We start from the raw sequence: 14,963 nt of genomic DNA, 5'->3' as shown, positions 1-14,963 counted from the left end.
AACAACAGTTTTTGCTTTCAATCCTTTTACTGGGTTGGGGGTTTTATAGATAGTCAAGTGGGGGATGTTTGCTCTAGTACAGATGTTATACTACAGAAAGCACAAATTAAACTGTCCCTATTGTTAATGTAAATGCCCAAATAATTAAGTGTACAGATACAATATGCAGACCACATCTAAGCTAAGATTTAGCCAGAAGTGTTGAACAGATTCAGCAGAAGTTGAAAGCCCCATGTGCTTTCATTATGAGTGTCTTCACCCATGAAAGTTTTTATAAATGCAGTCAAAGGTCCACAAGATTGTAAAACTGTGTAATGGGATTGAACTGTGTATGTCTACAGAGACCCTTTTCCAGATAGTTGTAATAGCATTGCAATTAGAGTGTTACAGTCCAGATATCAAAGTCTGTTATGTTTTTTATAATGTTTTCTATGAGTTGCAAGTTTACAGGGTCACAATTGGAGATGATGCTGATGTACAAAGACATGGGTGACCCTAGTGATTGGCTCAGTTTTGCAGTACTATTGTACTTAGTAGGTAATATAGTTCACACATATGCTTTTGAAGCTATGAATTCATAATGAGGTTCCATTGCTGTGCTTTGTCTGCTAACCTGTCTGTTTCAGAATCACGGAGTGGAGAGCTCTTTGGCTAATTTTCCAGTGCATGTGGCATATAAGGTGCTGTGTGCCTCACAAACTGAGTGGGGGAGCATCATGAGTCCATCCTGGCTTGGTAAGTGGCATGCTTGAGTGCTGCCAGAGAGTGACGTGGTACTGTCAGTGCGGGCTGAGTAAGTGGAGAGGCAGGTGTAACTTGCCATGGATGTCTAAGTCCAAATCTCAGCAACCGCGCAAAACCACTGTGAACCAGTATGAGCTGGGAGAGGGACTCGGCAATGGAAGCCACACAGAGCTGGAGTGTGACCACCCAGAGTGGTGAGTGATCAGAGAGCTGAGACTGTGAGCTGGGCAGATAATTGCAGATGTGTGCATTCTAGGCGGGGCCTGATCTTGGAGTAGTAGTGGACAGAGCATGTGCTAGTCTCCAAAATGGTAGTCTTGGAAAATTCGATGGGTCCCATGCAGTGTCTTGATATATCATTGTCATTTTCAATCAGAAGTCCTATCAAAGCTGCTTAAAGTAAATAATGGGGTAGGACTTGTGATTCTGTGAACTGTGTTGTTTTGTGTTCTGTTATTTTGCGCAAATGTAGGTCAACCAAGAATCCAGTGTGCTGGAACCCTGAGCCGGATGTGCTATCTGCAGACGTCTTGATAACTTCTGGGACTGTGCAAGAGACTGAATGCATTGCCACTGGAGTCGTTATGAACTTTTAAATCTGCAATTTGGAAAATATTTACATAGAAGGAGAACTTTATGGACTGTTTTTGTGGGAAACTTACATTGATGGACTCTTTATATGGACATTGGAATCCAATCTAATCCCATTCATGGATCTATGGACTGTTACATTTTGGTGAAGGTTCTCTCATAAATTTCGATCACCTTCAAGTGGGGGATTGTAAGAAATGGACGGTTTGAAAATCCATTCTTAGAGCACATGTTTCAGACAAAGGACGTCACTTCCTGCTTAACTGACCGAAGGCGGAGATAAAGTTCAAATCTGCATCCTTTCAGCCAATCACACTGAGCCTCCTCCTCAAAGGGATGTGATGTAGGGTGAGGGGGTGGAGTCAAGGGGTATATTGTCTTTGACCATGTGCTGTGAGGGGGTCTTTTGCTGGAATCTGCGAGGGTCTTCTTTAGGTCTTTTGCTGGAATGGGCTGGTGGAGCTGTTAGCGGGAAACCATGGCTAGGTAAGCTGTATCTGCGCATTGTGGGCTGTATTTAGAAGATATATTGGGAAGCTGCACTAATGTTATGTATTAATGGATACATTGGGCTCTATTCTCAAAGACTTCCCGCATGCGGTAAAGTACATGCGGGAAGTTTGCACCCAAAATACCGGCAAGTTGGGATTCTCAAAATGTTCCGCATGTTTTTTCCGCATGCGGAAAAAGTGTGATAAAAGTGCGGGATTCATGCGGTAAAATTTCCGCAAAAGTCGGTATTTTCCGCAATAAAAGATCAATTCTCAAAGATGTTCAGGCGCATCATTTCTTCGTTAATTACCGAATTTTTATCACCTACAAGTAGTAGGTGATATATTCCGCATCCCATTGACTTTAATGAAGTGTGGAGGCTTAAGGGCTGTGCTTGGTGGACTTTAACTTTTTTTTTTTAAACACTTTTTCATGCGACCTTTTTACCGCATGATTCCCGCATGAATAATGCCTGTTTCCGCATCTTTTTTCCCGCATGCGGAAAACATGCGGAAAATATTAGTGAATGTGGAAAAAATGCGGAGTTTACCGCTGGCGGGAATATAGCGGTAACATTTTGCGGAAAATTTGGCTCTTTGAGAATAGAGCCCATTGTGGGCATTGTTTCCTAAGCTTTGTGTGTTCATATGGTTGGATTGCTCTGTACATGTTGTTTTCTGTAGTTCATCAGTATTTGTACCTGTTTCGCAAATACCACTTGCAATATAAACTTTATTTATACTCTTGTTGATGTGTATTTCTTTGCCAAACGACCACCTAGAACTTACGAGAAATCGGTATTGTTGTCTTTATTAATATCCCATTGTTGAGGCAATATTTTCAGCAATATCGTATTTCTTACAATGGATAGTGGGGAATGATATAATTCGGCTTTCAGCTATTGCTGGTGGACGAATTATTGTGTTTTAAAAGCAACTTCGGCGCCGTCAGAAGACGTTACTCACTGAGCGCCGCTGTAGCTGTAATTCCTATTACAGTCTATGGTGGCGCCGGCTGCTCCCAAATCTACCTGCGCTGAAAAGCACTGCTCCACTATGAGGTGTGTGGGCTCCCTCACCGCCCTCAATGTAGTTTCTTATCGCCACCGGAAATCTGGCCAGCCGTGCCCTTCGGCACGTCCGCAGGTCTGCTTGCGGGCACGCCCCACGCCATGCTCCCGCAGCTGGGAGTGCACGCATAGCCAGGCTGCGCATGTGCAAAAGCGCACGAGTGGCCACATTATCAGGAGCAATAAGAAGCAAACGAAGCGGCAATAAGAAGCTAATGCTGGATACACGCGGTGCGTTGCCGCACTCGATGTGCCCGTCGATTTGTGTCGACTTGATTATTTCCGACATGTCCGATTCGCGTTTCGATGGATCGTTGAGTCGATTTGGCATACTTTACATGTAAATCGACCTAACAATCATCAAAATGCGCTCAGAAATACTCGGAAATAATCGAGTCGATGCGAATCGACGAGCGCATCGAGTGCGGGATCGCACCGTGTGTATCCAGCATAACAAAGCAGCCGAAGAATAACGAAGCAACCGAAGAGGACAGCGAGGGAGCCCATGCACCTCATGGGGCTAGGTAAGTATTTATACAGTGATATTTATGATCTCAGGTACACTTAAACCATCGTGAAAAAATGTTTATATTACCTAAAGCATTGAACTGTGGATAATTGCACTGCACTGCTTTATAACTTTGATCATACATATAACGTCATCATCATATTTATTTACCATATCTGGAAAGGTTACACGCATCGATTCCATGAAGAATCACATGACTAAATAATAGTGTTGTCCGGATCATGAACGATTCGGATCTTTGATCCGAATCTATTTTATGAGTCGATCATCCGAATCATCAAAATGAACGATTCGGATCGCAAAAGGGGCGGGGCCAGGAGCGACACGCCCCCTCTCAGCGGGCAGCGGGGTCCTGGAAGCAGGGATCGCTCTGTTGGATGGGAGGCAGCCTTGCAGGGACAGCAGGTAGATGAGAGAGAGGGGACATGGGTGCCACTGCCAGATATGTGTAGAGCCCACATACTGGCTATAACGTGCTGCTCATTATAGGCTGTCTGTTCCGTAGTTGTGCACAGTGAGTGAACACATGGGAAGCTTTTGGCTCAGCACAGCTCAGTAACTTTGCAGACAGTGTGATTGAAAGGCAATATAATCCTCCTGCACTCGGCACTAAACAGCTGCACTTTACTTCTGGGAATGCTTTCTTTCACTGTGCGACCTTTTCTTTCAAGGTATACAGATGAACATATAGGTGAAATATATGTAAAGCATATGACTTCAGCATGTGGGTATTGTGTGCAAACATTTCTGCTCTCTGCTCGTCCCTCCTCCCTTCTCTGTCCACTCCCTGCCCTCTGTCCATCTTCTCCCCTTCTCTGTGTGTCCACCCCCCTCTCCTTCTCCTGTCCACAGACCTGTCCTGCTGTTCATTTCACCCCCGAATGCTTCCGGTAGTAAAATGATCCGAGATTCGGATCAAAGATCCGGATCTCTTCAATGATCCGATTCGAATCATCCGGATCATTGAAAAGATCCGAACTTCCCATCTCTATAAACTTCTGTCACTATGGCAACCAAGCTGTTAGCGTGTGCCTGCAGTTCAGATGTGCTGGTTATTGCTCATTGGTTCATCTTTTCAGAGAAAATTTTTTAAACGCATTTTTATATGAGCCTAATTCCAGCACAGAACAATTCCCAGCCAATACAAAACCTCCGTTAAGACTTTTCACACTGACTTTTCCCGGCAGGCAATACGGCCAGCCACACGATAGGTCCTTAGAAAAAGGCTTTGACGTGGCTATTCAAAGCCTAGACGGTCACGGAAGTGTTGCTGAGGATTTATTACTGTATGTAAAGGCGGACACTGCACAGGACTTACCTATGAAAGGTAGAACATCATGGCAGGCTGGGCTGGCTTCTCTGAAGATGAGCTCAAGAGTCTTAAACAGCAGCGAGGTATGCACGGCGTAATCCAGTCTAGTATTGCCTGGTCTCGCATCATTGCACTGTAATGCCTAAACATTACATGCTCGCCTCTTATCTGAGGATTTCCTCACTAATCAAAACTAAAAGGAATAAGCAGCAGGATAGGGATATACCATATATATAGGGATATATATATAGGGGTATAATGAATTCCATTATACAAGAGGCCTATGGATTCCAATTTGTCAATTTCTTTGAACAGAACTAGAACCTTACATGGACCTGCTTAGATTTGAATGGTAGGGTCCCATTCCAGGGCCAATGAGGTATTCTGGATGACGCTCACAAATGAATCTGAAATATGTGAACGCTTGGGGGTGGGGTGGGGAGGTTGATGCTTTTGATTCTCTGTGGAGGAATGCATGCTTCGTCCACAGGGCCGGTGTAATGTCAGCTATTGCAGCCCCGCATGCGCAGTAGGAGCCTGCGTCCCATTGAATTGTGCAGCCACGTAAAACGTCCTAAATGTCTCCGCTTCCGCACCACGTACACCCCTGAAATTTTCAGGGGAGGGAGGGGACCCCCAGATCTAGCTCTGTGCCGAATTGCAGCCCCCGAGCCCCGCTGGTTCCCGAGACTGATTGCAGCAAACCTATCGTGGGAACTAGCGGGGCTAGGGGGCTGCAATTCGACACAGAGCTAGATCTGGGGGTCCCCTCCCTCTCCTGAAAATTTCAGGAGTGTACGTGTTGCGGAAGCGGAGATATTTCAGGTAAATAATGTCCAACTTCCCACTGAGCATGCGCGCTACTCTGAGGAAGGCTGCTTCCGGGCTGCAATATCTGACATTACACCGTTTGGACCATAAGGAACTGTAGGCATGTGCCTACAGGCACCTGATGATGGAAAGGTGGCTTACTCCCCTCTCAGAATGACTCTGTCCTTCCCTATGCAGAGTCCTGATGAGAGTGTAAATGAAAGGTTACTCACCCTGCTCTCGGCAATCCACTGACAATTTCTCCCTTCAGTCAGGGGCACCTCTAGCTACTTAATACTGAGCTTCCTCTAGCAACCTAAAACTTGGGGCACCTCTAGCTACATAATATTGAGGGTACCACTGGCTACCCAATAGGGGCACCTGTAGCTACATATGATGAGCAAGGGAAGTAAGGGAGAAGTGACGGCTGAGCTAGCCAGCACACTTGCTGTGCAGTTCAGTGGAGGTTTGTAGGTTCATGGAGGATGAAGTCTAGTGTGTCAGAACATCTGTGCCTATAGGCTCCTGTGAGGTAAATCCGGGCCTGTTCCTCCAGGAATATGCCACAGGTCCAAATTTAATTGAAGCTAGGCACACTGCAAAACCAGTTTGTGATTCCTATTTTTCGCTGGTTACTATCAAAACAAAACTAAAAATGCAGAAAAAAAGCAGCATGCAGTACTGATTAAAAATCGCAAATCGGAATCGCATGTAGTGTGCAAGAGGCCCTTATCTGCTTTAGGATACCCAGCAGAAAACCTCATAGGGAACAGTTATCCAACCACAGCACCCTCTACAGCAAAAAAGCGTTGTAATTGGCTAAATAGTGTTGGCATAGTTTTCTAAAATTCAATACATAAGATAAAGTGTGGTCAGTGCAGAACTCACTATTGGAGCAGTGCTTTTCAGCGCTGCTAGATTTGGGCGCAGCCGACGCCACCATAGACTATATAATAGGAATCACAACTACGGTATAGTGGCGCTCAGTGAGTAACGTCGGCGCTGTCAGAAGACAGTGCCGAAGTTGCTTTTAAAACACAATAATTCAGCCTCCAGCAATCGCTGGAAGCCAAATTATATCATTCCCCCACTATCCATGGCGGCCTGGAGGGGGGAAAAGTAATTAACACGGCCCGGACTTGTGCATAAGCAGGATCAGCCATATACCGGCTGTATCCTGCGCCCAAGTCTACCGGCTCCGATTGCAAATGTATGCCTCACTATGTCTCCACTTTCTTTGCTGAAATGGCTCATTGGTGTGCTCCAGCTATGTGCGTAGAAGGAAGACAGAACATGCAATACACAGAAGCAGAATGTGGGCACCATGCAATGCAAAACTATAATTTATTGTAGTGTCAGTCCAGCAAACTTTAACTTAACCAGACAGTTGTACTGTTGCCAACAGCGGTATGTGCTGGTGTCTCTGTGCCTTTTTTTTGCAATTTTTGGGTACCTGGAGTCAGTCGGGGAAAAACTGCACCGACTCCGACTCCTAATGAATTTAAACTGTAATTGAAATAGAAAATGTGACAAAATATTCTACTTCTCAGATAATAGTCATCATAAATAATTTATATATACAGGAATAGCTATGCTTAGTCCACAAAAATGAAATAAACCAATCAAAAAATAGTTACTTGCGCTGCTTCAATAAAGCAGTCCCTGTATTTTTAAAGTCAGATATACAGATCTGATTGTGACTGTATATATCAGTGTTTCTCAACATTTTATAAGTGTGTACTCCTTTTAAAACCCTGTACTCATCGAGTACCCCCTAGCATAGTAAACATGATCACAAGTACCCCTTGACAAATATATATTTAATCGTAGTACATGATAATTGGTTCTAAACAATGTGCAAGCATTTATTACTGCTTTTAATTAGCTAAAATACTAATTTGATGTTGTTTAAATAAGAATTATAATTTTCTAAATCTCTAAATTTGTTATTCTTGGTTAAGTATATCAAGCCCGAGTACCCCCTGGAGTACCCCCTGGACCCATCAGAAGTACCCCCTGGACCCATCAGAAGTACCCCCTGGGGTACGCGTACCGCATGTTGAGAACCTAGGGTATATATGATGTACACAGGAATCTCTTATATATGTTATGGCCAAAACCCAAAGTCTGGCCACTTCGGGATCTGTCCGGCCAAAACGCGACATGGCCGTGCCCCTGCGGCCAATGTTGGAAATGAAATGATTCCCGTAAGATTCATGTATTTTCTGGCCGTCTCGCTGCGGTCAAATGTATCAACTGTGAGTTAATTTTATTAAATTAAGCCGGTGGCAATGTAACAGATGAAGCCGCCGGCTTCGGCTCTGCCTCCTCTCCTCCCCCTGCCTCTCTCCTATAGAACACTGGCAGCCGGGGGACACGGGTGTCCCCGAGAGTCGTTTGTCGCAAGAAACAAGCAGAGCGGGGAGGCTGCAGACATTGCTTCTGCCAGCACCCGCTCTGCAAGAACGAACGGCAGGATTCTCTGCCGCGACGAACGACTCTGGGGGGACACGCGTGTCCCCGGCTGCCAGTATTGTATAGGAGAGAGGCAAAGGGGAGGAGAGCGAGAGCCGAACCGGCAGCTTCATCTGTTACATTGCCGCCGGCTTAATTTAATGTAAAGAACTCACTTTTAATACATTTGCCCGCAGTGAGACGGCCAGAAAATACATGAATCTTACGTGAATCATTTCATTTCTAAAATTGGCCGCAGGGGCACGGCTACGTCGCGTTTTGGCCGGCCAGATCCTGAAGTGGCCAGACTTCAGGTTCTGGCCGTAACAAATATACTAAATAACATCTATCCTGTAAGAATAAAGCCTGATGTGTAGCTGTGTCACTAATAGAGATGGTCAATGAGATGGAAATAATTCTGCACTGATGCTGGTTTATGCAAATTTATGCACTCCCTTTGCTCATGAAATCAAATAATTTTATATGTTGTTAAAATTTGGTTTGATGACTAAGAATTAAAGGGTACCTGAGATAAAAGAAAAGTTTTATACATACCTGGGGCTTCTTCCAGCCCCCTTCAGGCTAATCAGTCCCTCGCTGTCCTCCTCCACCACAAGGATCTTCTGCTATGAGTCCCTGTAATTCAGCCATTCGGCGCAGTCCGGGCGTGTGCTGCTCCCACAGCCAGGAGCATTCTGCACCTGTGCAATAGTGCTGCGCAGGTGTAGTACGCTCCCGGCGGCAGAGTGTGTGCATGCGCACTACGGCCGATTGGCTCAAGTACCTGGACCCATAGCAGAAGATCCAGGTGGTGGAGGAGGACAGCGAGGGACTGATTAGCCTGAAGGGAGCTGGAGGAAGCCCCAGGTATGTATAAAACTTAATCTGTCTCAGGTTTACTTTGTTACACAGTAGTACTATACATATGCACTCTCCACAGAGCTTCAGGGAATCCACTGAGAATGTTGTGCACATTGACACAGAGGTGTTGTCTATCGCCCATAAACCTGGTTCAGATTGTACTTGAAGAATGTGTAATAGAGGAAGAATCGCCTCATTCTCCTGCAGAGTACCTGCACATCACTCTTAGGCCTGGAACCCACTACAAATCGCTATCTCTAATCGCAATCGCTAGCGTTTTGTATGAGCGTTTGTAAGCGACTTCATGAGCGTTTTCTGGTGATTTGGGTAGCGATTTTAAAAATTGCCAGCGATTGTGTGGCAATGAGCGTTTTTAATTCTGATCGGTCCTTTCAATTAATTTTTAACTTTTTTTTTTTTTACAGTGTGCAATAATGTAAAAACGCTAGCAAAATCGCTCTGTGTAGGTTTTGACGAGCGATTATGCCAGCGTTTATATACTTTACTATGCAGAAATGCTAAAGGTAATCTCTAAACGCTAAAAATGCTGCATGTCCTGCGTTCGCGATTTTGGCAAGTAGTGGCTGAATCGCTCCAGTGGAATTTGGTCCATCCATTAACTGAGCATTTAGGGAAATCGCTAGCGGTTTGAATCGCTCCCTAAAAGCTCGCAAAATCGCTGTAGTAAGTTCCAGGCCTTACATGTACCCACAGTTACATTGCCTAGGGCCTTATAGATATTCTTTGTTCCTGTCTGTACCTTGTACAATTACTCGTAGTCATAGAAGAAAACTAGTCCTTGGTAAAAGTATTAGAGGCAGAAGATCCGCCGGATATCCAGGAAACTGGTATTGTTTAACCACCTAAGGCTATCTGAACAGCTCTATCCGTCCAGATAGACTGTGCTGCTGCCACTGAACCGGGCGCACTCCCGCCGCCTTCCGATAGCCCCCATCGATCTAAGTCCCCAGCAGAAAAACTGACGGTCTCTTATTAGAGGCCACGGTTTTTCCAGAACTATGGAGTCGGTACAAAAATCTTCCAACTCCGACTCCTCAGTTTCTGAAACCACGACTCCGGGTACCCAAAATTGCTCAGACTCCGACTCCTCGACTCCGACTCCTTAGTCTAATACTTAACAGGGCTGTGGATTTTGTACAAAAATCATGCGACTCCGACTCCTCAGTTTCTGAAACCTCGACTCCGACTCCAACTCCGGGTGCCCAAAATTGCCCCGACTCCAACTCCGACTCCACAGCCTTGGGTTTTTCTGCACAAAAAAAAGGTTTCCCGTCCTCCTTGTAGATCCTGAAAGCGAGATTGTTTGCTTCCAGGACTTTTTGACTGTGTCCATCTTGTGGCCAAATAGTAAAACTACACCCACATTCATTTTTATTAAACAAACCCACAATATTACATTTTAAAATTAACGGTTTACCTCCCACACCAAAAATTACCCAAATAACATTTTTAATTAAAAAAAAAAGTACAAAAAAAAAAAACAGTTACGGGTCTGAACTTTTTGAAAATGCATGTCAAGAGAATATATTACTATAATTTTTTAAAATTATAAGCTTGTAAATAGTGATGGACGCAAATTGAAAAAATGCACCTTTATTTCCAAATAAAATATCAGCGCCATACATTGTGATAGGGACATAATTTAAATGGTGTAATAACCGTGACAAATGGGCAAATAAAATACATGGGTTTTAATTACGGTAGCATGTATTAATTTCAAACTATAATGGCCAAAAACTAAGAAAGAAATTGAAAAAATTCATTATTTCTTAATCTTCCTGTTAAAATGGATTTAGAAAAAAAATTATTCTTAGCAAAATGTACCACTCAAAGAAAGCCTACTTGGTGGTGGCAAAAACAAGATATAGATCAGTTAATTGTGATATGTAGTTATAAAGTTATTGGCGAATGAATGGGAGGGGAAAGTTGCTCGGGTGCATACGGTGAAACACTTCAGTTGTCTTTTAAAATTCCTAAGCATTGGCAGCTAAAAGCTGCATTTCATGTTACATACTTTCAATCACCAAGATTGTAAAATCCAAATTAGGGGAGTCGGAGTCGGTGGATTTTTGTACCGACTCCACAGCCCTGCATTCTAGTGCCCTACCACCCACCTCTGTACTGATGTTAAAGGCACAGTGACACAAGCACATGTCGCTGTTAGTAACTGTACAACTGTCTTGTTGGAGCTGGATTTTACTGGACTGACACTACAAAAAAATTGTTTTGCATTGGATGGACCTGCATTCTGCTTCCGTGTTTCACATAGTTTACTAAAACCTATCTGAAACCTAGCAGTTTCAGAGGGTGCCATTCACCCAATCACGTTAGGATATGAGGTTTCCTGCTGCTGGGTCCCCTAAACTAGACTAGCTCCATTTTTTCCAGACACAAATGCCCTCAATTTTGTGTGCATTCGTGTCTGATTCAGGATTCGCACTAAGTGGAAACAAGCCCTAATGTTTCTGAATAGGATTTGCCCAATTCAAAGGAAAAAAAATCTCTATCCTCTACAGCAGTGATGGCTAACCTTGGCACTCCAGCTGTGGTGGAACTACAAGTCCCATGAGGCATTGCAATACTCTGACAGCTCTAAGCATAAATCGGGGAATCAGAGGCAGATGGGATTTGTAGTTTTGTCACAACTGGAGTGCCAAGGTTAGTCATCACTGCTCTACAGAATGTAATGACTGCTCTTATAACGCTAAATGCAAAATATTTTTATTCTTCTTGATCATTGCTTTGTTATACATACATACATATTTATTTACATACATACAATATTGACCATAAAATGACAACCCAAAAGTCCAGTCACTTGAATGAAGTAATGGACGGACACTTGCACCTGACTTTCAATACTGCTTAGTAGCACTACTTCTTGAGTTGGTGATTTGCTTGGATCTGGCAAACAGGGTAGTTGGCCATGCTCACAGTGACTGTTGTGTTGCGCTTCCTGTAAGCAGGAACACAGTGGATCGGGAAAGCGGTGCTGCACTTTACTCACACGTTGTTGCATGCAGTCAATCAAAAGTATGCTTTATTGTAATAAACTTGTATTTTGTGGTAATGCACTGCATGCAGTCCGTTGTGCTGCAATGCACCCCCTGCACTGTGAACATCTCATAGGTGGTGAATTGCAGTTCATCGAGCCGCATTACAGAGCAGCTGTTATTCCACAATGCATCACTGTAAATGTAGCCTTAAAGGATACAGTTCAGGATGCAGTTCAGATTCTCTCTGAACTCTGTCACGAGAGGCGCGAATGCACAGAACACCCCGATGCGGCCACAGGTCGCTATCTTCCAGAGGGGAGAAGGGGGCCTGCCTCGGGGCACCAGGTGAGTAAAGCTGTTTAAAAAACTGTTTAAAAAACAAAAAAAATCCCGGATGTATGATGTATCTTTTAAACAAAGAAAGTTGTTCTCCATTGTAGCCTGTGGCGTTCTTAATTTGGAAAGTGGATGATGTTGTTTAGTTATGAATTGGAGATTGGCCCAATCACCACCTGGATAAGTACAGCAATCAAAAAGTACTGTTAATAAATGGTACTGTTGTTAGCATCGGATAGGGATTATTTGCCTGATGGCAATTGTTAAAAACCTATGGACTTCAAAAGCAATTATGTTTGGTTGAAAAGTGTATTTAACTTTTTTTCCTTTTTTTTTTTTTTTTTTTTTTTTTTTTTTTTTTTTACCACTTTTTGAATGAAATGTATGCTCTTTAGGCCCCATTTCCATGGGAGGCTGAAGGCAGTGTCACTTGTTCCTGTGCACTGGCTGGGAGCTTGCTAGCCCTTGGCATGGGCATTGGAAAGGCAGGGCTCCTACAGTCAAATCTCAGCACGGCTGTGCTTAGACATAACAAGTTGCTTTTCTTTTTGCCGCTTGGTAACCTCCATCACGTGTCAAATGATGACACGCGTGGTGTTGCCAAACGCTTCCATTTGGCTGTATGAAATTTCAGCCGACAGGCTGAACTTCCCAACAAGCATGCAGTTCACCTGTCTGTGGAAAACAGGCCTTACTGTTTTAGAGTAAATATAGATGATTACTTACTGAAACAAAATCTCTTATGGTGGCCATACACAGTACAATAACGTTTGATTTTCCCATTTATTTTACTAAAACAATCGAATCACAAGTTAGCGGAAATTGATTTGTATTGTTTTTTTTTCACCAAGTGTCACTTTCCGCTAACTTGTGACAAAAAATAAAATCTTCTATGAACTCGCCATAGTCCTAACAGAATACCTTGGGGTGTCTTCTTTCTAAAATGGGGTCATTTGTGGGGTTCCTATACTGCCCTGGCATTTTAGGGGACCTAAACCGTGAGGAGTAGTCTGGAAATCAAATGCCGCAAAATGACCTGTGAAATCCTAAAGGTACTCATTGGACTTTGGGCCCCTTAGCACAGTTAGGGTGCAAAAAAGTGCCACACATGTGTTATCGCCGTACTCGGGAGAAGTAGTATAATGTGTTTTGGGGTGTATTTTTACACATACCCATGCTGGGTGGGAGAAATACCTCTGTAAATGACAATCTTTTGATTTTTTTTTACACACAATTGTCCATTTACAGAGATATTTCTCCCACCCAGCATGGGTATGTGTAAAAATACACCCCAAAACACATTGTACTACTTCTCCCGAGTACGGCGATACCACGTGTGGCACTTTTTTGCACCCTAACTGCGCTAAGGGGCCCAGAGTCCAATGAGTACCTTTAGGCTTTACAGGGGTGCTCAAAATTTAGCACCTCGCCCACTTGCCAGGACAGTTAACAAACCTCACAAATGACCCCATTTTGGAAAGAATACACAACAAGGTATTCCATGAGGGGAATGGTGAGGTCATTGAAAATTTTATTTTTTGTCGCAAGTTAACGGAAAATGACACTGTAAAAAAAAAAAAAAAAAAAAAATCTTTTTTAACTTGTGACAAAAACTAAAATCTTCTATGAACTCACCATGCACCTCACATAATACTTTAGGGTGTCCTCTTTCCAAAATAGGGTCATTTGTGGAGTCTGTCCTGGCATTTTAGGGTCTCTGCAATCATTACATGTATGGCCAGTATTAGGAATTTCTGCTATACTCCTTATATTGGGTATACGGGTAATGCACCCTGGGCTGAAAGGAAAAATGAACGGCAAATATACCTTGCTCCCCATCAATGGCAGTGATAACCTCAGGAGAGAGACACCTCGTGCCACCCTGCACTAAAGGTGAGCCACCAACTTATGTGACTGGGCCTCAGAACTTTAGTATACAGCATTATGCCTGTAGTATACAGCAATATGCCTGCCAATAGAGATGACTCTGTGTGGCATTAAAGTATCATCATAGGCTTATCAAAGTAAGTATTATCAAAGTAAATCACATATAAACCGGGGGTGTCCACACTCGAGGGCAATTCAAACATGCCGTCTTATATCGCCAACCCAGGACAGATCAGCAATATCAAGCATGGAAACCGATCCTTCTTCCGACTTTTATGCTTACCTGTTTGGTTTTCAAGCTTACCTCTCCTCCCCCTGGGACAATGTGCGAAATACCACTGAGTGTGTGCCTACTCCTGTGTCTGGAGTTCCCTATGTTCTAATAGTGTACCTGCTCGTGGTACCTCTCAAAGCACTCCCCTAGGCATAGACCAGGCTGGTCAGGACATTTGGGACAATAAAAACTGGTGTCAGTCCTTCTAGCACTGCTGCAGACACAACGTTTTCTTCAGATGCGTTGACCTGGGGCACTCGGAAGCTGATAGGCGTAATGCCTTCCATGCAGTCGGCTAGTTGCATCGGGGGGGGGGGGGAGATCCAAAATGATCTGTTCCTGAAATTGAAGGAAAGATCCAGTTCTCCCAGCCTTACTGTCGAGAACAAAGCTGTTGTAAACTGCCAATTGAATCCGATAAAAAGACACTTTCTTATACCAGCGTCTTGTTTTCCGGGAAATAGGGCGATAACCTCTGGTCATTGAAGTCCACCCCTCCCATGTTGATATTATATTCGTGGACGACAAGGGGCTTTTCAATGACCCCAGTTGCCCATTGAATTTGGACTGTCGGGTCTGTGTGAATG

General features: G+C 43.8%; 1 long non-coding RNA gene across 1 annotated transcript in view; it reads right to left on the bottom strand.

Moving 5' to 3' along the window:
• The window catches only part of LOC137522592 (uncharacterized), a 46,035-nt gene extending 42,416 nt beyond the window's left edge, over positions 1–3,619 (bottom strand). The window contains exon 1 of the long non-coding RNA XR_011022355.1: positions 3,576–3,619. This is a non-coding gene — a long non-coding RNA (uncharacterized lncRNA). The remainder of the gene's footprint in view (positions 1–3,575) is intronic.
• Positions 3,620–14,963: the final 11,344 nt, after the last annotated feature.

This window comes from Hyperolius riggenbachi, chromosome 6 (genome assembly GCF_040937935.1).
Source record: "Hyperolius riggenbachi isolate aHypRig1 chromosome 6, aHypRig1.pri, whole genome shotgun sequence".
Taxonomy (NCBI): domain Eukaryota; kingdom Metazoa; phylum Chordata; class Amphibia; order Anura; family Hyperoliidae; genus Hyperolius; species Hyperolius riggenbachi.
The sequence above is the reverse complement of the archived record's forward strand: the minus strand, read 5'-3'. Positions and strand labels throughout refer to the sequence as shown.